The 26,155-nt window shown below is 38.1% G+C and overlaps 1 pseudogene; it reads right to left on the bottom strand.

Annotated features, from left to right (window-relative positions):
* Positions 1-25,454, bottom strand: LOC110288218 (heat shock cognate 71 kDa protein pseudogene; annotated as a pseudogene).
* Positions 25,455-26,155: the final 701 nt, after the last annotated feature.

Here is a 26,155-nt window from a genome sequence, read left to right as displayed (position 1 = left end):
TCACTCCTCATCAAAATAGTTCCGTTCAAAGTGATCAAAAACTTTAGCGAAAACTGAAATAGATCAGAGTGCAGGGAGCAAAAGCCTGTGGTCCCCAGTCTCATCTGAAACCTAAGCAGCATGGCTCCTATAATAAGACTCAGGGATCATTGCAGAAGATGGAGATAAAAGAATGCATGTGCCGAAGGATAGGATGTTTTCTGTGGTATTGGCTTTTCTAGAAACATAAGAATAGTTACAGTCATGAAGCCTCATCAACATGACCATCTAATCAGGACCTGGGAAAGAATGAGATCACTATCCTCTATCCTCGGTAGCATGGAATGTGGAAAGCTCATGTAGCCTCAATCCTAGACAAAGAACTACAGACAACAATGGAGTGCTGAGAATGGGCAAATTGTTTTGTTCAAGGAAGAGCCTCCCAATTGGAAAAGCAATCCAAAACAGTCATCCCTGAGTTTATGTTTATAGACTGAGGCGGTTGTATTTATATACATTGGAATATATGTTACCATAGATAATCAGAAATGTGGCCATGAATTTTACAGAGATCAAAGAAGAGAATTTGGGAAGCCCTGAGTAGAGGTCATGGAAGTGTGAAAATGAGGTGAGTATAATTGTAAAAAAAATTAAATTTACCATTTAGTGTAGTCTACTAAGAATTTGAAAGGTTTCTTAGAAGATATGGAAATCAGTTTGGTGGCTCCTCAGAAAATTGGACATAGTACTACCTGAGGACCCAGGTATAGCACTCCTGGGCCTATACCCAGGAGATGCTCCAACATGTAATAAGGACAGAAGCTCCACTATGTTCATAGCAGCCTTATTTAAAATAGCCAGGTGCTGGAAAGAACCCAGATATCCCTCAACAGAAAAATGGATACAGAAAATGTCATATATTTACACAATGGAGTACTTACTACTCAGCTATTAAAAGATATGAATTCATGAAATTCTTATGCAAATGGACAGAAGTAGAAAATTTCATCCCTAGTGAGGTAACCCAATCAACAAAGAACACACATGATATGTACTCACTGGTAAGTGGATATTAGCCCAAAAGCTCCAAAATCCAAGATACAATTCACAGACCACCTGACAAACATAAGGAAGAACAAAGTGTAGGTGCTTTGGTTGTTCTTAAAAAGAACACCAAAATACACTTTAAAGTATATTTGGAGATAAAGTATAGAGCAGAAACTGAAGGAAAGGCTCTCCAGAGACTCTCACACCTGGGGCTTCATGCCATATACAGTTACCAAACCCAGACACTAATGTGGATGCCAAGAAGGTCATATTGAAAGCATCCTGATGTAACTGTCTCCTGAGAGGCCTTGCCACAACCTTAGAAATACAGAGATGGATGCTTGCAGCCAACCATTTCACTGAGTACAGGGTCCCCAATAGAGGAGTTAGAGAAAGGACCAAAGGAGTTGAAGGAGATCACAACCACACAGGAAAAATATATCAACCAAACAGCTCCCAGGGACTAAGCCATCTCCAAAGGAGTCCACATGGCTCCAGTTGCATTTGGCCTTTTCATGTGTTGGTGGGAGGAGAGGTCCTTGGCTGTATGAAGGCTTGTTTGATGGCCCAGGTAGGGAAATTGTGAGTGAGGAGGTGGGAATAGGTGGGTGGGTAGGTGGAGGAACACCCTCATAGAAGCAGGAGGAGGGAAGATGTGATAGGGGTCTCAAGTGGGGGTATAAACTGCTAAAGGGGATAATATTTGAAAGTTAAATAAAGGAAATATCCAATAAAATAATGAAAAAGAAGAAGATATGTATATGCTATAATCACTTTGCATGGCACTTTAAGGGATTTGAGTGTTTATTGCATTAAGTATTGTTGGCAGGTTTTGGGAAGACTATAGAACAGAAAGGACCATGTGAACTGGAGGAACAGTATGTGCTCTTGTTCCTGTGCTGCTGATTGTAAATCAAACTGTTCTGGACCAAATCATTGACTTATCTATTGTGTTCTTTTTCTAGTTTGTCATCTGACACATTGCCTTCAGCAATCGAAATTTTAGGATATACCTATAAAATTGTCCTATCAAGATCAATTTCATGAACAGTGGTAGAAAATGCCATGGGCAATTTATGGCCAGACTTGTTCTAAGTCACTGACTTGTAATCCTCTCAAGTATCTTTAGTTAGCCCTCTCTGGTTTGTGAGAGGTTTAAAATGTTCTATGTTGATATATATTTTCTTTCTCTGGGTTTTCTACCTCATCCTGATCCCCCATATTTACTTGCAGTTGGCTCCTATCTTTCTTTACCAAGAGGTCACAGCAGGTAGGAATGAACTCCCCCATCTAGGCCATGCAGCCTGAACAGTTACCGATGAGTTCAGAGAACTTCTCCACTGTTTCCTGAGGGACCTGACTTTTTTTGTTTTCTATTACTCTGTTACATATGTAAATTCATTTTCCTAGCACATTTCATTTTGAAAATGACCACACCTATGTCCAATCACCCATCACTATCCTAGAGGTTTGCACATACTTTACAATTCTGTTTTGTATGTTCTCAGCATCTCTTATTTTTTCTGATTTCTATTTGAATCAATATATTGAGTTTTCAAATAACCTGGACTAATATTCTACTTTTGCTTCTCTCACAGCCAAAGTGCACAGAGATTAAAGACATTCCTCAGAAGATGACAATTCAATAACATCATTCCCTACCTTAAAGCCCCTGCTCTCCAGGATCCTCATACAGCCTGCTTTTACTTTGACCTCATTCTCTCTTTGAATGTCTGTAGTAAAGATCAGGTATGTATGCTCCATTCATTACTCATGAACCCTCAAAGTACTGTTTGTCTACTTCTCCCACATGCTGTATAACTTCCATTCATATTACTTGTGAACTATTATTTCACAACACATTTGTTACTAAAACTGTCTATCTTACTAGTTCATTGACTCATAGCAGATATGATACATAGCAGATACAAGGTGGTCCATTTTAAATGTTGATCACTGCATGCAAATTCACTCAGAATTTTAATGTTATTTATTTTAGGAATAAAGTGTGGGAAAAAATAATACACATTATTTTATTTTTGAAGAAACTTAATAACAAGCTGTATTTCCCCTTGGACATCCTGATATTGATCTGAACATTATGAACTTGCAAACTTTCTTGGGCATATCTGTTATTATTCTCATACTTTATTACAATCTTCGTGATTATTATATTATAATAATTCTCTGAATCGGGAATTAAAGCCCTTGATTGCTATTTCCTCAGTAATTTGTAACTTGTATATAATAGGAAATACAGAAAAATAAAGTTAAATACTTTGATGTAACAGTTAATAAGAGAAGATGAAGGTTTGTTGTAGGGACAATTGATATTCACCAGGAAGCGTTCGCCAAGAACCCAGAGGCCGAATCCAAATACAATGACTCCATCGTAGGTAGCCCCTTATAGAGCACAATGACTGCTTAGCATTATTTTTAAAAAAATGGTATTATTTGTAACATGTTCCAACCAACACCTGGTGTATATGTAGTACAGTGTGTCATAAAATTATTTTCTGATTCATATCTTGGAGTCAGTATTAATGGCATATTGTTCAGCTCATAACCTTTGACTCTTAAATGTTACAGCTATTTTACCTTTTTGAGTTGTGAACTGATGAGGGGGAAATGCCATATATTTGTCCTTCATGAGTCTAAGCAATGGAAGACTTTAAAGAAAGCTTTTGGCTTAGCAGGAGTTATTTTGAAATGGACTCTTTTCATTTGTGTTTTTCATTTTACTTTAGAGACTTGAAGTTCCTGTCACAGAACTTATCATAGTTTGGTTAGAGTCACACTAAATAGATTATATTGTTTGTGACTGCTCTGAAGGATGTCATTTCCCTAATTTCTTTTCAGCCCCTTTTTTCCTTTGAGTAGAGGAAGGATACTGATTTGTTTTCGTTAATTTTATATCCAGCCACTTTACTAAGTTGTTTATCAGATTTAGGTGTTTGGTGGTGGAAATCTTCGGATCACTTAAGTATACTATCATATCATCTGCAAATATAATGATATTTTGACTTTTTCCTATCCAATTTATATCCATTTGGCATCCTTATGTTGTTTAATTGCTCTAACTAGAACTTTGAATACTATATTGAATAGATAGGGAGAGTGTCAGCAGCCTTGTCTAGTCCCTGATTTAGTGTGATATTGGCTACCATTTTTTGGCATGGCTCTTGAATTCCTAATCTTTCCAAAAGTTTTACCATGAAGTGGTGTTGAATTTTGTCAGATGCTTACTCAGCATCTAATTAGATGATCATTCTCCCCCTTTATTGAGTTAGTTTATTTAGTGGAATTTGTTGATGGATTTCCATTATATTGAACCATCCCTTCATTCCTGGAATGAAGCCTACTTGATCACAGTGAATGATCTTTTTGAACTGGGTTCTGATGATGTGATGTATCCTTTGTTTCTGTTGCTTATGTTCTTGTACTTGCCATTAGGTTATCTATGGTTTTAGCTAGTCTTGCTGTCTCTGATTATGTCCTGTCCATCTAGTAAATCTGTGTTTCAGGACTCATAGAAGACCAGCTCTCTCCAGACAGTATTTAGGTTTGGAGAACTGTGGCATTGGATCAACTCTGTGTCACAGAAGGAAACCAGAAATATCCTGTCCCTGGCTGTTCCTTGGTGTCAGTGACCTGATGGTTCTGGGTGGATCCTTCTTGGGCCAGGAATTTGATCATCTATGGTGGTATTACTTGTGCTCTCAGGTGTGTCAAAACTAATGGGAGACCAACTCCCTCATTGCCCATTCAACAAGGGAGCAATCACTCCTGGGACTGGGACTGGGACTTTGTAACTGCCCAAAGCTAGAGAAGTCAGGATTTTTTAGGAGAATATAACCATCATTTTAGTAAGCCACAGTAATCCCAAACTACATGATTAATAGTTATTCATCTACACAAAAGTCAGTGAAGTTCTCACTCCTCACAAAACATTTCTCTTTTTAAATGATGGAGAACATTACAGAAAACACATCTAGATCACAATGCAGAAAGCAAGAGCCTATTTGTGGCCCAGTCACTTCTGAAAGCTAAGCAACACAACTCTATATCTAAGACTCAGGTATCATTGGAGAAGATGGAGATGAAAGAATGTAAGTACCAGAGGAATAGCATGCTTTCTGTGAGATTGAGTTTCTTTTTTATTTTTTCTTTTTTTCATTGTCAACTTGTCTTTTTGGTTTAATTGTTGGGCACTACTATCTCTCACCTGGGAAACTTACCCTTATCATTACTCTTAGCTCTTTACCTCTCAATTTGTGTGGTCTTTGGGATACTGCTACTTGTACCAGTTGGAGTACTGTCTATAGAAGTTGGCGAGACATTATCTGAATCATTTGGCGTATTGCTTTCTGCCTCAGGTGGAGCAGTGTCATCTTTGGTAGTTAGGATAATCTAGGATGCCAACCCATTTGTGGAAGTTTCAGGCTCGTGGGTGGGAGGAGGACAGCTGGCATTGGCATCTATCTATAGATTTGCTGACAGAAGCATCAGAAATGGTTGTGATGGCAACCATAGTTGAAGGAGCTGAAATGGCTTCCACTTTATCAAGGATGGTTTGTAGTGCTGGTTCCTTGGGTAGTGTACTGGCTATTTTTGTGTCAACTTGACACAGCTGGAGTTATCACAGAGAAAGGAGCTTCAGTTGAGAAAATGCCTCCATGAGATCCAACTGTAAGGCATTTTCTCAATTAGTGATCAAGGGGGAAAGGCCCCTTGTGGGTGGGACCACCCCTGGGCTGGTAGTCTTGAGTTCTATAAGAGAGTAGGCTGAGCAAGCCAGGGTAGGCAAGCCAGTAAAGAACATCCCTCCATGGCCTCTGCATCAGCTCCTGCTCCCTGACCTGTTTGAGTTCCAGTCCTGACTTCCTTTGGTGATGAACAGCAGCATGGAAGTGTAAGCCGAATAAACCCTTTCCTCCCCAACTTGCTTCTTGGTCATGATGTTTGTGCAGGAATAGAAACCCTGACTAAGTCAGGTAGTTAGAAGAACATTAGTCAGAAAATAAACTGAAGGCTACAAGGTATCAAACAGAAGAGCCTAAGGCTGAATGACAAGGGTTCATTTTTCTTGGAGAACAGAAAGCAGGTAGTGGCTTAGGCCAATTATTTAGAGTATTTTGAGTTCCCAGATATTTTGCGGTTTATTTGCTTTCCCATAGATGTAGTATTTTCATGAGTTTTTGATTCAGATAGATTAATTTGTTCTTCAGAAACATGAGTAGTCTTTACAGTGAGAATACAAACAGAAGAAAACAAAAGTCAATTAAATTACAATATATGACCCATCTCATTTTGATCTCCTTGGAATATGCTTCTTTTTTATAGTTGAAACTTTTTGTGAAAGTTTGCTGGTAGCAATATAGTCTCTTGGTAACTTTGGTGGTCTGTTTCTAGAGTTTCTGTGTGTGCTATGAATTGTACATATGTAAGTACTACAGTTAAAATGATGTATAATTTTCTTTTAACTTCAATAAATTTTACACATATTGAAAAAACTTTGGATTGGTGATAATTCACATGTTCACATGAATGCTGTAAAATATAGCTTCTATGGAGTTGTGAAGGATTCGTGGTATAATAGAACAAATGTGCTTCATGCACTTGCAAGCCAGAAGATCCTAGATAGAAGTGATACAGACCCTAAGAGAACACAAATGACAACCCAAGTTACTCTCAAAACTCAGCAAAACTCTCAATTACCATAGATGGAGAAACAAAAGAATTCCATTACAAAATGAAATTCACACAATATCTTTTCATGAATCCAGCCCTTCAAAGTATAAGAAAGGGAAAAGTCCAACACAAGGAAGGAAATGACGCCCTAGAAAAAGCAAGAAAGTAATCCTTGAACAAACCTAAATGACGATAGCTGAAAGAACAGAATACCAAGTCTATTAACAAAAATAACAGGAATCAGCAATTACTTTTCCTTAATATCTCTTAATTTCAATGGACTCAATTCCCCAATGAAAAGACATAGACTAAAAGACTGGCTACATAACAGGACCCAACATTTTGCTGCATACAGGAAACCCACCTCAGGGACATAGACAGACATGACCTCAGAGTAAATGGCTGGAAAACAATTTGCCAAGCAAATGGTCTGAAGAAAGAAGTTGGAGAAGTCTTTCTAATATTGAATACAATCAACTTCCCACTCAAAGTTATCAAAAAAGACAAAGAGGGGCTCTTCATACTCAACAAAGGTAAAATCTTCCAAGATGCACCATTCATTCTGAATATCTATGGTCCAAATGCAAGGGCATCCAAATTCATTAAAGAAACTATAGTAAAGCTCATAGCACATATTATACCACACACAATAATAATGGGAGATTTCAACACACCACTCTTATTAATGGACGGATCCTGGAAACAGAAACTAAACAAAGACACCTAGACACTAACAGAAGTTATGAAACAAAGGGACTTAATAGACATCTACAGAACATTTTATCCTAAAACAAAAGGATATACCTTCTTCTCAGTATCTCATGGTACCTTCCCTAAAACTGACCATATAATTGGTATTGAGTAGGAAGACAAGGGTCTCACAAGTAGGCAAAAGAGTGAGAGACAGCACAACCCCACCACCATGATTCTTACTAGAACACCGAACTACTCAGCCATACTATAAATATAGAGGACCTAGGTCAGACCACTACAGGCTTCAAGTTCACATGACTTCTGGTCAGTTGAGTTTGAGGCCGGTGTTCTGCATGTCTATGTCCCCTCTGTTTCCTCCATTTCTTCATCTACCTCCTCTTTATGAGTGCCAATGCTGTGCCTAATATTTGTTTGTGGGATTCTGCTTCTGCTCCCATCAGTTGCTATATAAAGTCTCTCTGGTTTCTTTGATGGTCATTTTACTAGGCTCCAGTCCCTTCCCACTTTTCAAGCAGGACAAACTGAAGGTTAAAGATTTTGTGTCCCAATGCCTACAGTTAAGACCTTGCCTTGGCTTGGGTGTAGCCCAGAGTAAAGATGTGTGCCACCACACCTTTAATCCCAGGTGACTTTGAACTTGGATATCTCCCTTTCTTAATCTTCTGGAATCTATAGCCACTATGCCTCAAGATCTCCATACCAAGATCCAGGTCAGAAACTTCTATCTCCCATCCTCCAGATTAGGGTCATGGTGAGCCTTTCAATTCTGTATTGTATTCATTCCAGATATAGTCAAGTTGACAACCAGGAATAGCTACTACACCCAGTTATAGAAGATGAATCTTTCAGGCCCCATGTGACTAGAATCTTTGCTAGGCTCACTGTCAATGGGGGAAGTATTCCATGGAGTTCCCATTGCACTAGCTTCCTACCTCAACCCCAAAATGCTCCCTGCCCTCATGCCCAATCTTTTCTGTTCTCCCTTCCTAGAGTGATCATTGCCTCCCCTCTTAAGCACTCATTTTTATTTAGCCTATCTGTGTTTGTGCATTGTAGTACGATTGACGTTTACTTTACAGGTAAGGTCCACATATATGTAAGCATGTACCAGGTTCTGACTACCAAAAGGATATTTTTACTTGCCAGCACCTTCAAAAGCTTTCAGTAAATTTTGGGGCAGTAGCAGGTGTTATAGAGATATTGGCAGCTAGCTTTGCATTTGATTTTTTCTGAGAACAATTAAAATAGGATTGCTTGGAGGTATAGGATAATGGAGGAATTGTTTTATAAGGATAATCAAATTCAATAGTGGAAATTAGTTTTTCAAATTCTATTCCAAGTATATAAAGAAGGAAGAGGAACAGGAAGAGGAACAGAATATGGTTGTTCAAACATGAAAATGGGGATATTGCCTGGTTGAACAATCTGTACAGGATAGGGATCAGGCTGAAGATAAAGATGAAAAGGAGGAGTTGAAGGAGCTCCTGGTCTTGTAGGATAATGTTGCCCTCTGTGGCCTCTGTGACACTCACCAGACTGTGGGAGAAAGAAAATAAACAGCTTTAAATTAGATATTCACATAGAATTATTAGCATATATACTTTCTGTAATTTTTGGTGGCTTCTAAAAGTCCTACTTTCCCAAGAAATATGCTGGCTTGAGTTTATCAGCTATGTTCTTGTTCTTTTAGAAAATTCTGTAGCACTGGAAGCATAAGAAGTTATCGATTTAATGTTGCAGAAAAGAAGTCTTTTGATTTATAATAAAGTCTCATGTTGTGGAGACAAGCATGTGACATTTCAGTATATGATAGCAGAGTGGCCTCTGGCTCATGACTCGCAAAAAGTGGTGATGATTCTCATGGCTGCCTTTGGTCTTTACTCATACTTGGTCACTTTTATTCATATTTACTCATGGTTGGTCTGTACTCATATCGTTCTTGGTCTTTACTCACATTGACCCTGCCCTTGATATACTCAATTTCATTAGAGTCTAGATCCACTTCAGTAGTGACTTGCTTGGCAGGCATAAAAGCCTGGAAGCAGTCTCCAGGCAAAGAATTTCAAGGAAACTTAGCCTCCAGGGACCTTGGCATTCCCATAGCTAGAATGCCCCAGATTTGTCCCTGTAATATTGTAGAGGGTCTTGCATGATTTCTTACAGTATTTTACTGGATAAGAGTTAGAAATCTCAGGGGAAGCTTAGCAAAGTATACTTAAAATATTCATTAAGAGCCAGGTATGGCAGACTAAATTGCATATTAGAAGAAAGTTTGTGAATTCTTCTGACAAATGGAGATTCTTTACAAGAACAGCCAAGTTACTCTCCTATGCAAGTATTAACCAAGGCCTAGGAAAGAGGGTGTGGTATTCCATTATGCATGATAAGGTCTGCTAGAGCAGAAACACCTGGTGCTAGCTTTCACAAGGCTCAAAGGAGTAGCATAAGTTGTGACTAGGGTGTGAAATCCTTACCTGACATTATCTGACACTAGGCAGGGCTGTTTTATCTTTACTGTAAATATTTCCTGGTTCCTGTCAGTCCTTTGTAGGCATTCCTCTGTTTTGTGCCAGATGCTTTAATGTACTTTGCCTGCTGTGACACCCTACTCCTTTGTTTTCTATAGTATTTAAGACTGGATTCACTTTGTGAAAAATGACATCCAGATACAGCACTCCCTTGTGTCTGTGTCCTTTTGTCACCCTTTTCATTGAATCTGTTGCCTGCCTGTAAGAGGAATCCCAAAATTATTTGCCATGGATTCAGAAAGGCCAACTGAGGCTGGTCAGTGGCAGTTTGGAAGTGAAAGAGAATACATGGTATTTGTCTTCTGACATAGGTTACTGTGCTAACTACATTTTCTAGTTCCACTTGTGTTTCTGAAATTTTCACATTACATCAAAAAATAATCTTGAAGGGAAACTGAGGGGATTTACTAGAAATAAAAAGGAATAACACTGAATACAATTAGTCCAGTGTAGGTAAGGGGATCACAATCTGGCTTGGAGCAGAGTAGTGTGAGGTCATGAAATCTCCGTTAGATGGAATATGAAAATACCACACAGAAGCTTGTTACTAACATGTTCATTAAATAATAATAAACAAAATTGGGGCCACTTACCACTATGATACAGGGTGGAATTTTATGAAGTGAGAAAGAATGGCCTTGGGATGAGGATGGAGACTATGCTCTGACAAACAGGCTCCCAACAGTCCTTTTCTGTGGTAATTTATTTTGCCTCTACAGAAACTTCTTACGTGTTTTTAAGTAAAAGTCCTCAAAACACTGAGAGAAAATGTTTTCCCTTATATTCCAAGCGTATAGATTCTCCGTGAAAGCTTAGATGACATTGAATGGAAAGAAAACATTATGAACAAACTCTTAAGCTGCAGTTTTGTAGGTCTGTGTTGGGAGCTATTAAGACAACTCTATTGTCTTGATCTCTGAATTGGGCCTCTCCCCCAGAGAAGAAAAGGGGGTCAAAAGCGGGCCACAAAAGCACCGTTCTGAGAACAACCACAGAATGTTCCAGCCCTAAGAAGGCACGAGATGTACTGAACACAAGATGTACCCTGATACCACCAAGTTCCTGCTTCCCCCGTGTAGTTGCCAAAAGAAAAATTTCTGTTGCCCCATCTCTCCTGCTGTGAAGTACTTCCCTTTTTGCTTGTGCATTTAAGCCTTGAGCCTTGCTGAATACAGAGAGACCTTGATGCTACTCAGACTGTTTCCATGTCATTCTTGCACTTGATTTCTGTATCTCCCTTCCCCCCATTTGGTTCTTAGGAGAAGGTCCTATTGAGACCCTCAAATAACTGGACCTGCTGGATGGGTAAGATCTGGTCACTGAAATTAATTGCAAACGGAAGTAGTTTCCATAAATATTGAGAAATGTCTTTGTCACTAAAGATCTTAGAATTCTGGGTTTTAATTCCAGTAAGTTTCAAAATATGTTCCAGAGTTTGTACTTGAAGGAATACATTTAGCCTAGTATCAGGGATGTCTAGATGTGTTTCAGGTGTTTATATAGACTAAATGGCTATAATGACTTTTTAAAGAGCCCGAACTTAGCCTTCTATTTTTCCTTTCCTCTTAACTACAGGGCATATAGATTGAAGACATTCTTCTGAAAATGAATATCCAGTAAGAGCACACCTACTTTAAAGATCTTGCACCCCAGGATTTTCATCCTGCCTCCTTTTTTTTGTGCCCGGTTCTCTCTTTGCATCTCTCTAGTAAAGATCAGGCATATATGCCCTGCTCAATCCTCATGGCCCCTCAGAGTTCTGTTTCTCTTGTTCTTCCTACATGCCATATAACTTTTAATCATATTATTGATGGACTATATTATTTCAAGACATGTCTATGTAACAAGTGTCCTCTCTATCTTATTAGTTCAATGGCTCCTGACCAACATTAGATATAAAATGTTCCATTTTAAATGTTGATCTACATGCAATGCCATTCAGAATTTTCTTGTTAATTATCTAGAGATTAAGTGTAGTAAAATATAGTTCACATTACTTTTGTTTTTGATGCAACAAAGAATTCGCTGAATATTTTGTGTTTCCTTTTGGATATCCTGATATTGACTAAGATATCATGATGTAGTAAATTTTCTTGGGTATATTTATTATTTTTCCCCATGATTTATTATTACTCTTGTGACTACTAAACAAAACAGATTTTCAAATTGGAAATTAAAGCACTTGATTGATATTTCATGAGTAATTTGCAGCTTGTATATATTAGGAAATGCAGATATATAAAGTTAAAAATCTGACTTAATAACTAGTAAGAAAACATGAAGCCTGGTGTTAGGTATATTGATACTCACAAAGAAGCATCCTATAAAAACCCAGAGGCTGAAGACCAAATGCTGTGGCTTCAACATTCTGTAACCCCTGAAATTTAGAACAATGGCTGGTTTGCATTATTAAAAATGAAATGGCATTATTTGGAACACGCGCCAAGACGTGGCATATATATTGTGCCATGTATCTTAGAATAACTTTCTGATTTTTATCTTCGACTCAGAATTAATAACATAATATTGTTAGCTCAAAACTTTTGATTCTCAAACAATGGGGCTAATTTTCATTTTTGACTGCTGAGCAAATGGAGCAAAAGTGCTGCATATTGAGACATGTTGGTTCTGGGACTCCCCCAAGATTAGTCTGCAAAGGTGAGAGTGTGGACTACAGAAGCTAACAGCTTCTGGGACAGGCAGGAGCCACAGAGCTTCTGAGGCAGCACACTTTTTGGGCCCCAGACATCTGTGCACCTTCTTGGCCAGAGGATAGGTGTCTGCCCCGCCCAGGAGTGCTTTGCCTGAGCATGTGCAGCAGACATCTTGGTTCCTGGACTCCACCAAGAAGTACAAAAATCCCTTAAAGAATTGCAGGAAAACACTACCAAACAGGTGATGGAATTGAATAAAACCATTCAAGACCTAAAAAGGGAAGTAGATACAATAAAGAAAACCCAAAGTAAAGCAACTCTGGAGATAGAAACCCTAGGAAAGAAATCTGGAACCATAGATTCGAGCATCAACAATAGAATACAAGAGATAGAAGAGAGAATCTCAAATGCAGAAGATTCCATAGAGAACATCAGCACAACAATCAAAGAAAATGGAAAATGCAAAAAGATCCTAACTCAAAACATACAAGAAATCCAGGACACCATGAGAAGACCAAACCTATGGATAATAGGAGTAGATGAGAATGAAGATTTTCAACTCAAAGGGCCAGCAAATATCTAAAACAAAATTATAGAAGAAAACTTCCCAAACCTAAAGAAATAGATTCCCATGGACATACAAGAAGCCTACAGAACTCCAAATAGACTGGACCAGAAAAGCAATTCCTCGGACACATAATAATCAGAACAAAAAATGCACTAAATACAGATAGAATATTAAAAGCAGTAAGGGAAAAAGGTCAAGTAACAGATCAAGGCAAGCCTGTCAGAATTACACCAGATTTTTCACCAGAGACTATGAAAGCCAGAAAAGCATAGACAGATGTTATACAGACACTAAGATAACACAAATGCCAACCCAGGCTACAACACTCAGCCAAACTTTCAATAACCTTAGATGGAGAAATAAAAGTATTCCAGGACAGAACCAAATTCACACATTATCTTTCCACCAATCCTGCCCTTCAAAGGATAATAACAGAAAAAAAAAAAAAAAAAAAAAACAATACAAGGACAGAAACCACGTCCTACAAAAAGCAAGAAGGTAATCCCTCAACAAACCTAAAATAAGACAGCCACAAGAACAGAATGCCAACCTTAACAACAAAATTATAGGAAGCAACAATTAATTTCCCTTAATATCTCTTAATATTAATGGACTCAACTCCCCAATAAAAAGACATAGAATTACAGACTGGCTACACAAACAGGACCCAACATTTTACTGCTTACAGGAAACCCATCTCAGGGAAAAAGATAGACACTACCTTAGAATGAAAGGCTGGAAAACAATTTTTCAAGCAAATGGCATGAAGAAACAAGCTGGAGTAGCCATTCTAATATCTAATAAAAACGACTTCCAACCCAAAATCATCAAAAAAGACAAGGAGGGGCAATTCATATTCAGCAAAGGTAAAATCTTCCAAGAGGAACTTTCAATCCTGAATATCTATGCTCCAAATACAAGGGCTGCCACATTCATTAAAGAAACTTTAGTAAAGCTCAAAGCACAGATTGCACCTCACAGAATAATAGTGAGAGACTTCAACACACCACTTTCACCAATGGACAGATCATGGAAACAGAAATTAAACAGGGACACAGTGAAACTAACAGAAGTTATGAAAAAAATGGATCTAACAGATATCTACAGAACATTTTATCCTAAAACAAAGGGATATACCTTCTTCTCAGCACCTCATTGTACCTTCTCCAAAATTGACCACATAATTGGTCACAAAACAAGCCACAACATATACAAAAAGATTGAAACTGTCCCATGCATCTTATCAGATCACCATGGACTAAGGCTGATCTTCAATAACAAAATAAATAATAGAAAGCCAACATTCACGTGGAAACTGAAAAACATTCTTCTCAATGATACCTTGGTCAAGGAAGGAGTAAAGAAAGAAGTTAAGGACTGTTTGGAGTTTAATGAAAATGAAGCCACAACATACCCAACCTTATGGGACACAATGAAAGCATTTCTAAGAGGAAAACTCATAGCTCTGAGTGCCTCCAAAAAGAAACTAGAGAGAGCACACATTATCAGCTTGACAACACAGCTAAAAGCTCTAGAACAAAAGGGAGCAAATTCACCCAAGAGGAGTAGAAGGCAGGAAATAATGAAACTCGGGGGCAAAATCAACCAAGTGGAAACAAGAAGAACTATTCAAAGAATCAACCAATCGAGGAGCTGGTTCTTTGAGAAAATCAACAAGATAGATAAACCCTTAGCCAGACTCACTAGAGGACACAGGGAAAGCATCCTAATTAACAAAATCAGAAATGAAAAGGGAGAAATAACAACAGATCCTGAAGAAATCCAAAATACCATCAGATCCTTCTACAAAAGGCTATACTCAAAAAAATTGGAGAACCTGGATGAAATGGATAACTTTGTAAGACAGATACCAGGTACCAAAACTAAATGAAGATCTGATTAGTGATATAAACAGTCATATATCCCCTAAAGAAATAGACGTAGTCATTAATAGTCTTCCAACCAAAACGTCCAGGACCAGATGGGTTTAGTGCAGAGTTCTAGCAGACCTTCAAAGAAGATCTAATCCCAGTTCTTCACAAACTATTTCACAAAATAGAAATATTAGGTACTCTACCGAACTCATTCTATGAAGCCACAATTACTCTGATACCTAAACCACAAAAAGACCCAACAAAGTAAGAGAACTTCAGACCAATTTCCCTTATGAATATCAATGCAAAAATCCTCAATAAAGTTCTACCTAACCAAATCCAAGAACACATCAAAACAATTATCCATCCTGACCAAGTAGGTTTCATCCCAGGGATGCAGGGATGGTTCAATATATGGAAATCCATCAATGTAATCCAGTATATAAACAAACTCAAAGACAAAAACCACATGATTATCTCATTAGATGCAGAGGAAGCATTTGACAAAATTCAACACCTCTTCATGATAAAAGTCTTGGAAAGATCAGGAATTCAAGGTTCATTCCTAAATATGATAAAAAGCAATCTACAGAAAACCAGAAGCCAACATCAAAGTAAATGGTGAAAATGTGGAAGCAATCCCACTAAAATCAGGGACTAAACATGACTGCCCACTTTCTCCCTACCTATTCAACATTGTACTTGAAGTCCTAGCCAGAGCAATTAGACAACAAATGAGATGAAGGGGATACAAATTGGAAAGGAAGAAGTCAAAATATCACTTTTTGGAGATGATATGATAGTATATATAAGTGACCCTAAAAATTCTACCAAAGAACTCCTAAGCCTGATAAACAGCTTCAATGAAGTAGTTGGATATAAAATTAACTCAAACAAGTCAATGGCCTTTCAGTACACAAAGAATAAACAGGCTGAGAAAGAAATTAGAGAAAAAACACCCTCCTTAATAGTCACAAATAATATAATATACCTTGGCATGACTCTAACTAAGGAAGTGAAAGATCTGTATGATAAGAACTTCAAGTCTCTGAAGAAAGAAATTAAAGAAGATCTCAGAAGATGGAACGATCTCCCATGCTCTTGGATTGGCAGGCTCAATATAGTAAAAATGTGTCTCTTGCCAAAAGCAATCTATATATTCAATGCAATCCCCATCAAAATTCCAACTCAATTCTTCAACAAATTAGAAAGGGCAATCTGCAAACTCATCTGGAATAACAAAAAAACTAGGATAGCAAAAACTCTTCTCAAGGATAAAAGAACCTCTGGTAGAATCCCCATGCCTGACTTAAACCTGTACTACAGAGCAATTGTGATAAAAGCTGAATGGTACTGGTATACAACAGACAAGTAGACCAATGGAATAGAATTTGAGACCCAGAAATGAACCCACACACCTATGGTCACTTGATCTTTAACAAGGGAGCTAAAACCATCCAGTGGAAAAAAAGACAGTATTTTCAACAAATGGTGCTGGCACAACTGGCGGTTATCATGTAGAAGAATGCGAATTGATCCATTCCTATCTCCTTGTACTAAGGTCATATCAAAGTGGAATAAGGAACTCCATATGAAACCAGAGATACTGAAACTTATACAGGACTAAGTAGAGAAAATATTCGAAGATATGGGTACAGGGGAAAAATTCCTGAATAGAACAGCAATGGCTTGTGCTGTAAGATCGAGAATTGACAAATGGGACCTCATAAAACTGCAAAGTTTCTGCAAGGCAAAAGACCCTGTCAATAAGACCAAAAGGCCACCAACAGATTTGGAAAGGATCTTAATCTATCCTAAATTAGATTGGGGACTAATATCCAATATATATAAAGAACTCAAGAAGGTGGACTCCAGAAAATAAAATAACCCCATTAAAATTGGGGCTCAGAGCTAAAAAAGAATTCTCACCTGAGGAATACCGAATGGCTGAGAAGCACCTGAAAAAAAATGTTCAACATCCTTAATCATCAGGGAAATGCAAATCAAAACAACCCTGAGATTCCACCTCACAACAGTCAGAATGGCTAAGATCAAAAACTCTGGTGATAGTAGATGCTGGTGAGGATTTGGAGAAAGAGGAACACTCCTCCATTGTTGGTGGGATTGCAATCTTGTACAACTACTCTGGAAATCAGTCTGGCGGTTCCTCAGAAAATTGGGCATAGTACTACAGGAGGATCCTGCTATACCTCTCCTGGGCATGTATCCAGAAGATGTTCCAACCGATAAGAAGGACAAATGCTCCACTATGTTCATAGCAGCCTTATTTATAATAGCCAGAAGCTGAAAAGATCCAAGATGCCCCTCAACAGAGGAATGGATACAAAAAGTGGTACATTTACACAATGGAGTACTACTCAGCTATTAAAAAGAATAAATTTATGAAATTCCTAGGCAAATGGATGGACCTGGAGAGCATCATCCTGAGTGAGGTAACCCAATCACAAAAGAACTCGCACAATATGTACTCACTGGTAAGTGGATATTAGCCTAGAAATATAGAATATCCATGATATAAGATAAAATTTGCTAAACACATGAAACTCAAGAAGAACGAAGATCAAAGTTTGGACACTTTGTCCCTTCGTAGAATAGGGAACAAAACACCCATGGAAGGAGTTATAGAGACAAAGTTTGGAGCTGAGACTAAGGATGGACCATCTAGAGACTGCCATATACGGGGATCCATCCCATAAACAGCTTCCAAATACTGACACCATTGCATACACTAGCAAGATTTTGCTGAAAGGACCCAGATAGAGCTGTCTCTTGTGAGACTATGCCAGGGCCTGGCAAACACAGAAGTGGATGCTCACAGTCAGCTATTGGATGGTTCACAGGGCACCCAATGGAGGAGCTAGAGAAAGTACCCAAGGAGCTGAAGGGATCTGCAATCCTATCGATGGAACAACAATATGAACTATCCAATATTTCCTCCCCCCCCCCACCCGTAGTTCATGTCTCTAGATGCATATGAATCAGAAGTTGGACTATTCGGCCATCAGTGGAAAGAGAGGCCCATTGGTCGTGCAAACTTTATATGCCTCAGTACAGGAGAATGCTAGGGCCAAGAATTGGGAGTGGATGGATGGGGGAGTGGGTGGGGTAGCATGTGGGGGACTTTTGGAAATCATTGGAAACATAAAAATAATAAATACCCAATTTTAAGAAAATGTGCTTCATAGTTGTCCTTCAAGAGTCTGAACAACCAATAACTGAAAAGAGAATGCTTTGGCTTAAGAATACATGTTTTGAAATGTACAGTTTCATTTATGCATTTTGTTTTATCTTACAATTGCAGTTCTATGGCATCAAGTTTCTGTAAACTCATATTTGACATGATACCACTTTAAATTGGTCACATTTATTTCTCTTGACAAAGAATAGATAAGGGAGATGTCTTCCTAGTAAATACAAGAAAAGATGAAAGCATAACTTAGTACATAGACTAGCGTTAAGAGTGTACTCTCATTGTGTATACAGTGAATGTGCTAAAAATCTGCTTTCTGTTATGCAACTGAGTTCCATTGTACCTAGGACAGAAAGAAACATCATAATTTATGTCTTTTTTTTCTAAAGTGTCTCAAAGATTGTGATAAATTTTTGGAGTCAGATGGCCTGAATTCTTCTTTTATACCACTGCACACAGTAGCCTGCCAGCTCCTCTAGTCAACCCTGTTGATAGCTTCCATGTGGGAGCTGAACACTGCAAATCTTGAAAAATCATAGGAAATGTTTTTCACTAGTTTTTTTGAACAAATATCACATATCTTTTTTTCTTGAACTATATTTCATATGAAGTTTAATATTGAGAAAAAATAATTATAAATATCCACTGTAGAATAATTCTCTTTCAGAATACATCTGACAGAAATCTATCATTAAGAATTTTAAAGAACTATAATTTACAGGAGCAAGAAAAGGGAATGACTGACTTTGGTGGAGTCACTTACTAAGTGATCAACATGAATAATTTTCTGTTGCTTGCATAAGTTTTCAAAATATAATACAGATTATGACTCACTTTTTTGTTGGTACTTATTGTCACAGTAATGAAACAAGAATTTTTTGGGTGGGGGAATGAAAATTTTTTATTAGATATTTTCTTTTATTACATTTCAAATGTTATCCCCTTTCCTAGTTTCCCCTCCAAAAATCCCCTACCCTCAACCCCCTCCTCCTGCTCCCCAAACCACTCACTCCCATTCCTGGTCCTGGTATTCCCCTATACTGGGGCATAGAGTCTTCAAAGGACCAAGGGCCTTTCCTTACATTGATGACTGAATGTCTTACTAATCTAAGTGATCAACATGATTCTGTTGTTTGCATAAGTTGTCAAAATGATATAGTTTATGACTCACTGTTTTTGTGTAGGTACTTATTCTCACAGTAATGAAACAAGCATATCTTATAGGCAGCCCATTAAAATGGTATATGATGGATGGGCAATATATAACGTGAGGTTCAAGGACTTGATATTCCCAGGTACTTACCTTGGAGAAACTTCTTAGCCAGTGAATGTATTGGTTAGAAACACTCTGGTCAGTTAAGTTTGAGTGTTGGAGTATGGATGTCCAGAACTCTTAGCACTTATATTTGTTGTAATATAATTTTATTGGGTATAAAGAAACACAAATCAGAAGATAAAGGAACTTTAGCTGATGATTTACAGACAGGAAGAATCCTTGCCCATATCACAGTGTGTTTATGATTTGTTTTCATTTCCAAATATACTCTGTCTCTAAGGGGTTGAGCCTTCCTTAGAAAGCTGTATATTGAGTCAAAATGTAATTTTGTTTCAGGTAAATTCAGGGGGACCTCTGTTGCATACCCTGGTAAAGGAACTGGAGAGATCTTACATTATCAACTTAACAGCACATCTGAGAACTCTAGAACAAAAGCAAACACATCAGAAAGGAGTAGATGACAGGAAATGGTCAAACTCAGGGCAGAAATCAACCTAATAGAAACAAAGAGAACAATTCAATGAATCAATAAATCCAAAAGCTTCTTCTTTGAATCAGTAAGATACATAATCCCCTAGCCAAACTAACTAAAGAGCCCAAAAGCAGTATACAAATAAAGAAAATCTGAAATGAAAAGGAAGACATAATAAGAGAAATGAGGAAATTCAAAAAAATCATCAGGTCCTAATACACAAGCCTATAGTCAACAAAACTGGAAAATCTAGATGAAATGGATGATTTTCGAATCAGATAACACATACCAAAGTTACATTAAAAACAGGTAAACTATTGTGAGGAGCCGCCCTTGCAATCGCCATTACAAGATGGAGCTGATATCCGGTGCTCTGACTTGTAAACAAGTAGTCTGCACATGAACTGGGGTATTTTTCCATTCCTTGTGCCTTGCCTGTCTCGTGGCGTCAACTGGGCTGATAGTGAGCAACCAGTCAAGGTAAAATACCTATCCAACTGCTCTTGTGGTCTATGAAAGGGAAGGGTTTCCTGTGTTCTGGGCCTCCTCCTCCCCAGAAGCTGCTCATCTATCTCTCGAGATGCATTAAAGCTTCAACTGCAGAAGGATCCGATTGTGTCCTGTGTGTATGTCCTCGCCGGCGAGACTCCTTATCACACAGACAAACTATCAAAACAGGCCCATATCATATAAGGAAAGAAATTCAGTCATCAAAATCTCTCAACCAGTAAAAGTCCAAGCCCTGATGAATTTGGTGCATTATTCTACAAGACAATCAATGAAGACCTAATACTAACATTTGTCAAACTATTTTATAAAACAGAAACAAAAGGAATTAGAAGCTGATAAACAATTCAGTAAAGTGGATGGACACAAAAATAACCCTCATTCATTCTATGTAGCCACAATTACTCTCATACATATACCACACAAGGAGTTAACCATATAAAGAGATCTTCAAACCAAACTCCCTTATAAATATCCATGCAAAAATACTCAATAAAATTCTTGCAAACCAAATCCTAGTACACATCAAATCATCAATCACCATGATTAAGTAGGTTTCATTCCAGGGATGCAAGGTTGGTTCAATATATGAAAATCTATTAAAGTAATCCACTATGTAAACAAACTCAAAGGAAAAAAACAATCTCAAGATCAACTTCTTAAATGTAGAAAAATCATTTGACCAAACAGAACCCCACTTCATTTAAAAGTATTGGAGAAGTCAGGAATTCAAGTGCCATACATAAACATAATACAAGTAATTTGATGTAATTCAATAGACAATATCAAATTAAATGCAGAGATACTTGAAACAATCTCACTAAAAATGACTGTGGAAATCAATCTGGAGGTTTTTCAGAACATTAGAAATAGATGTACCTGTAGATGGATCTGTTCCACTCTTGGTCATATATCTAAAAGGTGCCCCATAATACCATAGGGACATGTGTTCCACTATGTTTATACCAGCCTTGCTTGCCATAGTCAGAAGTTGGGAACAACCAGTTGTCCCACAACAGAAGAACGGATACAGAAAATATGATTCATTTAGGCAATGGAATACTACTCAGCCATTAAGACCGAGGAAAACCTGAGTTTTGCAAGCAAATGGATGGAACAAGACAATATCATCTTGAGTTCTGTAACTCAGACCTTAAAGTCATGAATGATATGTAATTACTAATATGTGGATATTAACCAAAAAAGTACAGAATATCCAAGATGCAGTCTACAGAACTCAAAAAGATTAACAAGTTGAAAGACCCAATTGAGGATGCTTCAGTTTCACTTGGGAGGGAGAAGAAAGCAATCCCGTGGTGGTAGGGAGGGTCAAGATCTCAGAAGGAAAGTGGAAAGGGTTTGGGGTAAGAGGAGGATATAATCTTATATTGGGTTGGGGAAAAGGAATGAAGTCCTGAGGGCTAGCAGAACGAATGGAAACAGGCAACCCCGGGAGGTAGGAGGTTGGGGGGACCCTCCAAAGTATACCACAGACGTGGGAGGTGACAAACTTTCAGGACTCAAAGAGAGAGACCTACCATGAAATGCTCTAAAATGGGGAGAGGGAAGTTATAGACCCTATTTCCAGCAGAAAGACATGGCATCAAGTGAGGAATGGGACTGCCATAGAACAGTCAAATCTCTACCCAATAATTTTGGGTCTGAAAGAACTGCAGGGATGGAAATTGAGAGGAGCCTGAGGAAAAGGAGGTCCAGCAACAGGCCAAAAGTGGGATCTAGCTCTAGGGAATGTCCCAAGGCCTGACATTATTACTCAGGCTAAGGAGTGCTCACAAAAAGGGACCCATCATTACTGCCCTCCAAAAGACCCAACAAGCAGCTGAAAGAGTCAGATGCACATATTTTCACCCAAGCAATGGACCCATGCTGGTGACCTCTATAGTTGAATTAGGGAAACCCTGGAAGAAGCTGAGGAGGAGGGCAACCCTGTAGGAGGATCAGCAGTCTGAATTAACCTGGACACCTCAGATCTCTCAAACACTGGACCACCACCAGGCAGTATACACCAGCTGATTTGAGGCCCCTAACACATATACAGCAGAGGACTTCAGTGTCTGTGATCATTCAGAGATGATGCACCTATCCCTTAAGAGACTGAAGTCCCCAGGGAGTTTAAAGATATGGTGGGGTTGATGGTAGGGACATCCTTGCAGAGACAGGGCTGTGGGGAGGATGTATGGCAGGTGGAACAGTCATCTGGAGTCTTAAATAAATAAATAAATAAATAAATAAATAAATAAATAAATAAATGCTAGATTAACAAAAGGAAAAAGGAGTTGAGTTATTTATTCTGATTGTTCTTATAGGTCATCTTTTCTTATGTGTTAATCTCTCATGTTATTTGTTAAGTTATCTTAAAAAGAAATGTTACGTGGGAAGTACAAACTTTTAAAAAGTTGAATTTTCCTGTGATTTTAAGAAAGTATTTAGTAAGAACAATTAGAAAGACCAAGCTCTCTATTGAATACTTGTTGCTCTATTGCTAGTCACATATTCTCTGTCTCTGTCTCTGTCTGTCTCTGTCTGTCTGTCTCTGTCTCACTCTCTCTGTCTCTCTCTCTGTCAGGGTACCATGCTAATAACATTTATAATTTCTGAAAGAAAGGACTCTTCTGCTTACGTAATCTTGGTTTCAGTTTTAAGTTTTAAACTGTAATAATGAAGCTGTATATTAAGTTTGAGCTTACAAGTTTCAATACTTCTCGTCTCATGTATTATTCTCACATATCACAAAGTTGACTTAGCAAAGTCATTTGTGTTTAGTTCTAATAGTAATCCCAGAGCATGGTATTTCCAGTGGACTTGTTTTAGTTGGTTAGTGATCTGTTTTTCTTTTTTAAATTTGGGGCAGTGTGTCTTTAAGTGTAGTGTAAACCTCTATAAGCTATGTCAGTGATTCTCAGATTTCCTAATGCTGTGACCCTTTCCTATACTTCCTCATGATTTGGTGACCCCCCCAAAAAAGTATTTTTGTTTGTTTTGTTTTGTTTTTTGGGTTTTTTTGTTTTTGTTTTTTGTTTTAATACTTTCTAACTGTTTGAAATCATAATGTAAATATCTAATATATGGGATATCTGATATGTCACCCCAAGTGATCATTACCCACAGGTTAACAATCACTGGTCTAGGTGGTCTTGAAATTAACAATGTCTTCTGAGTTGCCATTAATTCAGCTCTGTGCCTTCAAACCAAGCCTTGCAAATTATTTTAAATAACCCAAACACACACAAACATACATATACACAAACATACACATAAACATATATACACATACACAAACATACACACACATACACACACAAATACACACACACACATACACACACACAACCAGGTGTTTGGTTTGAGATTTTCACTTAAATATTGAGAAAATAATGTCATCCAAAAGACATCGCACACAAAACCACAACCAATTTAAACCAAACCAAATCAAACAAAAGTGGGTGAAAAACTTTACAAAATGTCATTGAGTTAGTTTTGTGTTGATAAACTACTTCTGGGGTGGAGCCTGCCTTGAAGTGTGGCTCATACACACAGTGAGATTCTTTTGGAGAAAATACCAATCATGTATTAATTGCAAATATCTTCCTTGTAGTGATGGAAGCCCATGCACTCTCCCTGTCTCAGTGGAAGGAGTCCACTGGGCTTAACCTTTTGTAGGCATTGTCCATGTGGCCTTGAGTTCATGTGTGTCAGCCTAGATGTATACAGAAGACCATGTTTTCTTGGAATTAGCAATCTCGTCTGGATTTTTCAATCTTTCTGCATGGGTATGATGGGAGAGCTTTGATGATGATACCTCACTTAGGACTAAGTGCTCCAAAGTCTTTCATACTTTTTACATTATCCTGTTATAGATCTATGTTTTAGTTCAAATCTACTGTAAGAAGAAGCCTTTTTAATGAAGACTGAGTGAGGTACTTATATATTGGTATAGCAGTATGTCATTTTATGAGTTTGTTTATAGCTATACAGAAACACACACACTCATTCCTCTTACTGAGTGATATTTTTCTGCTAATTTAAATAGTTTTATTATGCATTCCCTATTAAAACTGTCACATAGTGTTGCCATATGTAATAATGCTACACCTGTATTTGGATTGACTTAATCCACTTCTTCAATAGTGGGGCCTTGTGAAGGAGAAAATGAAGGGCATTCCAGGTCAGCTAGGGCTACACAGAGAAAGTCTGTCTCAGAAAGCCAAAGGGGGAAAAAAGATGAAGGGCTTCTTCACTAGAGAGACCACTGGTCATTCCTCCAGGCACACCACCAGCATTCTGGTACAGCTATTAATGATAGGATGTAGGCTTTCTCCAGTTCTTTCTGCTGATGCTCAAATTCTTCCTTCTCTGCAGTCTGATTCTTATCCAGCCAGCTGATGATTTCATTACACTTGCCAAGAATCTTCTGTTTGTCCTCATCATTGAACTTTCCTTGAAGTTTCTCATCTTCAACAGTTGCTTTCATGTTGAAGTCATAAAACTCTAGTGAATTCTTGGAGGAAACCTTATCTCTCTACTTGTCATCCTCAGCTATGTACTTCTTAGCTTCTTGGGCCATGCACTCAATATTCTCCTTGCACAAGAGGCTATTGTGTTTGCTGATTGTGATCTTGTTCTAATTTCCTGTGCTTTTAGCTATAACAGAAACATTGAGGATGCCATTAGCATAAATGTCAAAAGTAACTTCAATCTGAGGAACCCCTCAGTGTGTTGTAGGTATGCCTATGAGCTCGAACTATCCAAGCAGGTTGTTGTCCTTGGTCATGAAGGACCTTTCACCTTCATACATCTGAATGAGTACAGCTTGCTGGTTGTCAGAGTAGGTGGTAAAGATTGTGTCTGTTTTGTGCAAATGATAATATTGTGTTTGGTTAGGACAGTCATTGTGTTTGGTTAGGACAGTCATTGTGTTTGGTTAGGACAGTCATGACTCTACTTTCAGTTTCAATACCTTGGGAAAGAGGAGTGACAACTAAGAGCAGTAAATCCTGACCATTCACCAACTTGTCTCCAGATAGAATGTCTGCTTGGACAACTGCACCATAATCAACAGCTTCATTGGGGTGAATGCTCTTGTTCAGTTTTTTTTTTTTCATTGAGGAAGTCTTGCAGAAGTTTCTGAATCTTGGGGAGTCTGGTAGAACCACTCTCCAGGCCAATATCATGGATGTATTACTTGTCTAGATGGCTTCTCAAAGATCCTTCTCTACAGGGTCCAGTTCACCACAGATCAGGTCAGTATTCAATTACTCAAATTGAGTCTTGGTAATGGAGGTATAGATTTCAATTCCCTCATAGAGATGATCAATCTCAATACTGGCCTGGGTGCTGGATGAGAGGGTTCACTTGGCCTGTTTACAGTCAGTGCAGAGTTCCTGACAGCTCTCTTGTTCTCACTGATGTCCTTCTTATGCTTTCACTTAAACTCAGCAATGGAATGGTTGATAATTCAGTTGTCATAGCTTCTCCACCCAAGTGGGTGTCTCCAACTGTTGACTTGACTTCAAAAGGTCTATCCTGAATAGTGACAAGTGACACATCAGAAATGTCACTTCCCAAGTCAAAAATCAGCACATTTTTTCCAGGTCTGACCTTCTTATACAAACC

The sequence above is a fragment of the Mus caroli genome, unplaced genomic scaffold (assembly GCF_978045245.1).
Source record: "Mus caroli unplaced genomic scaffold, Mus_caroli_1 scaffold_4, whole genome shotgun sequence".
Taxonomy (NCBI): Eukaryota; Metazoa; Chordata; class Mammalia; order Rodentia; family Muridae; genus Mus; species Mus caroli.
This window is presented reverse-complemented; position numbering and strand designations above follow the sequence as displayed.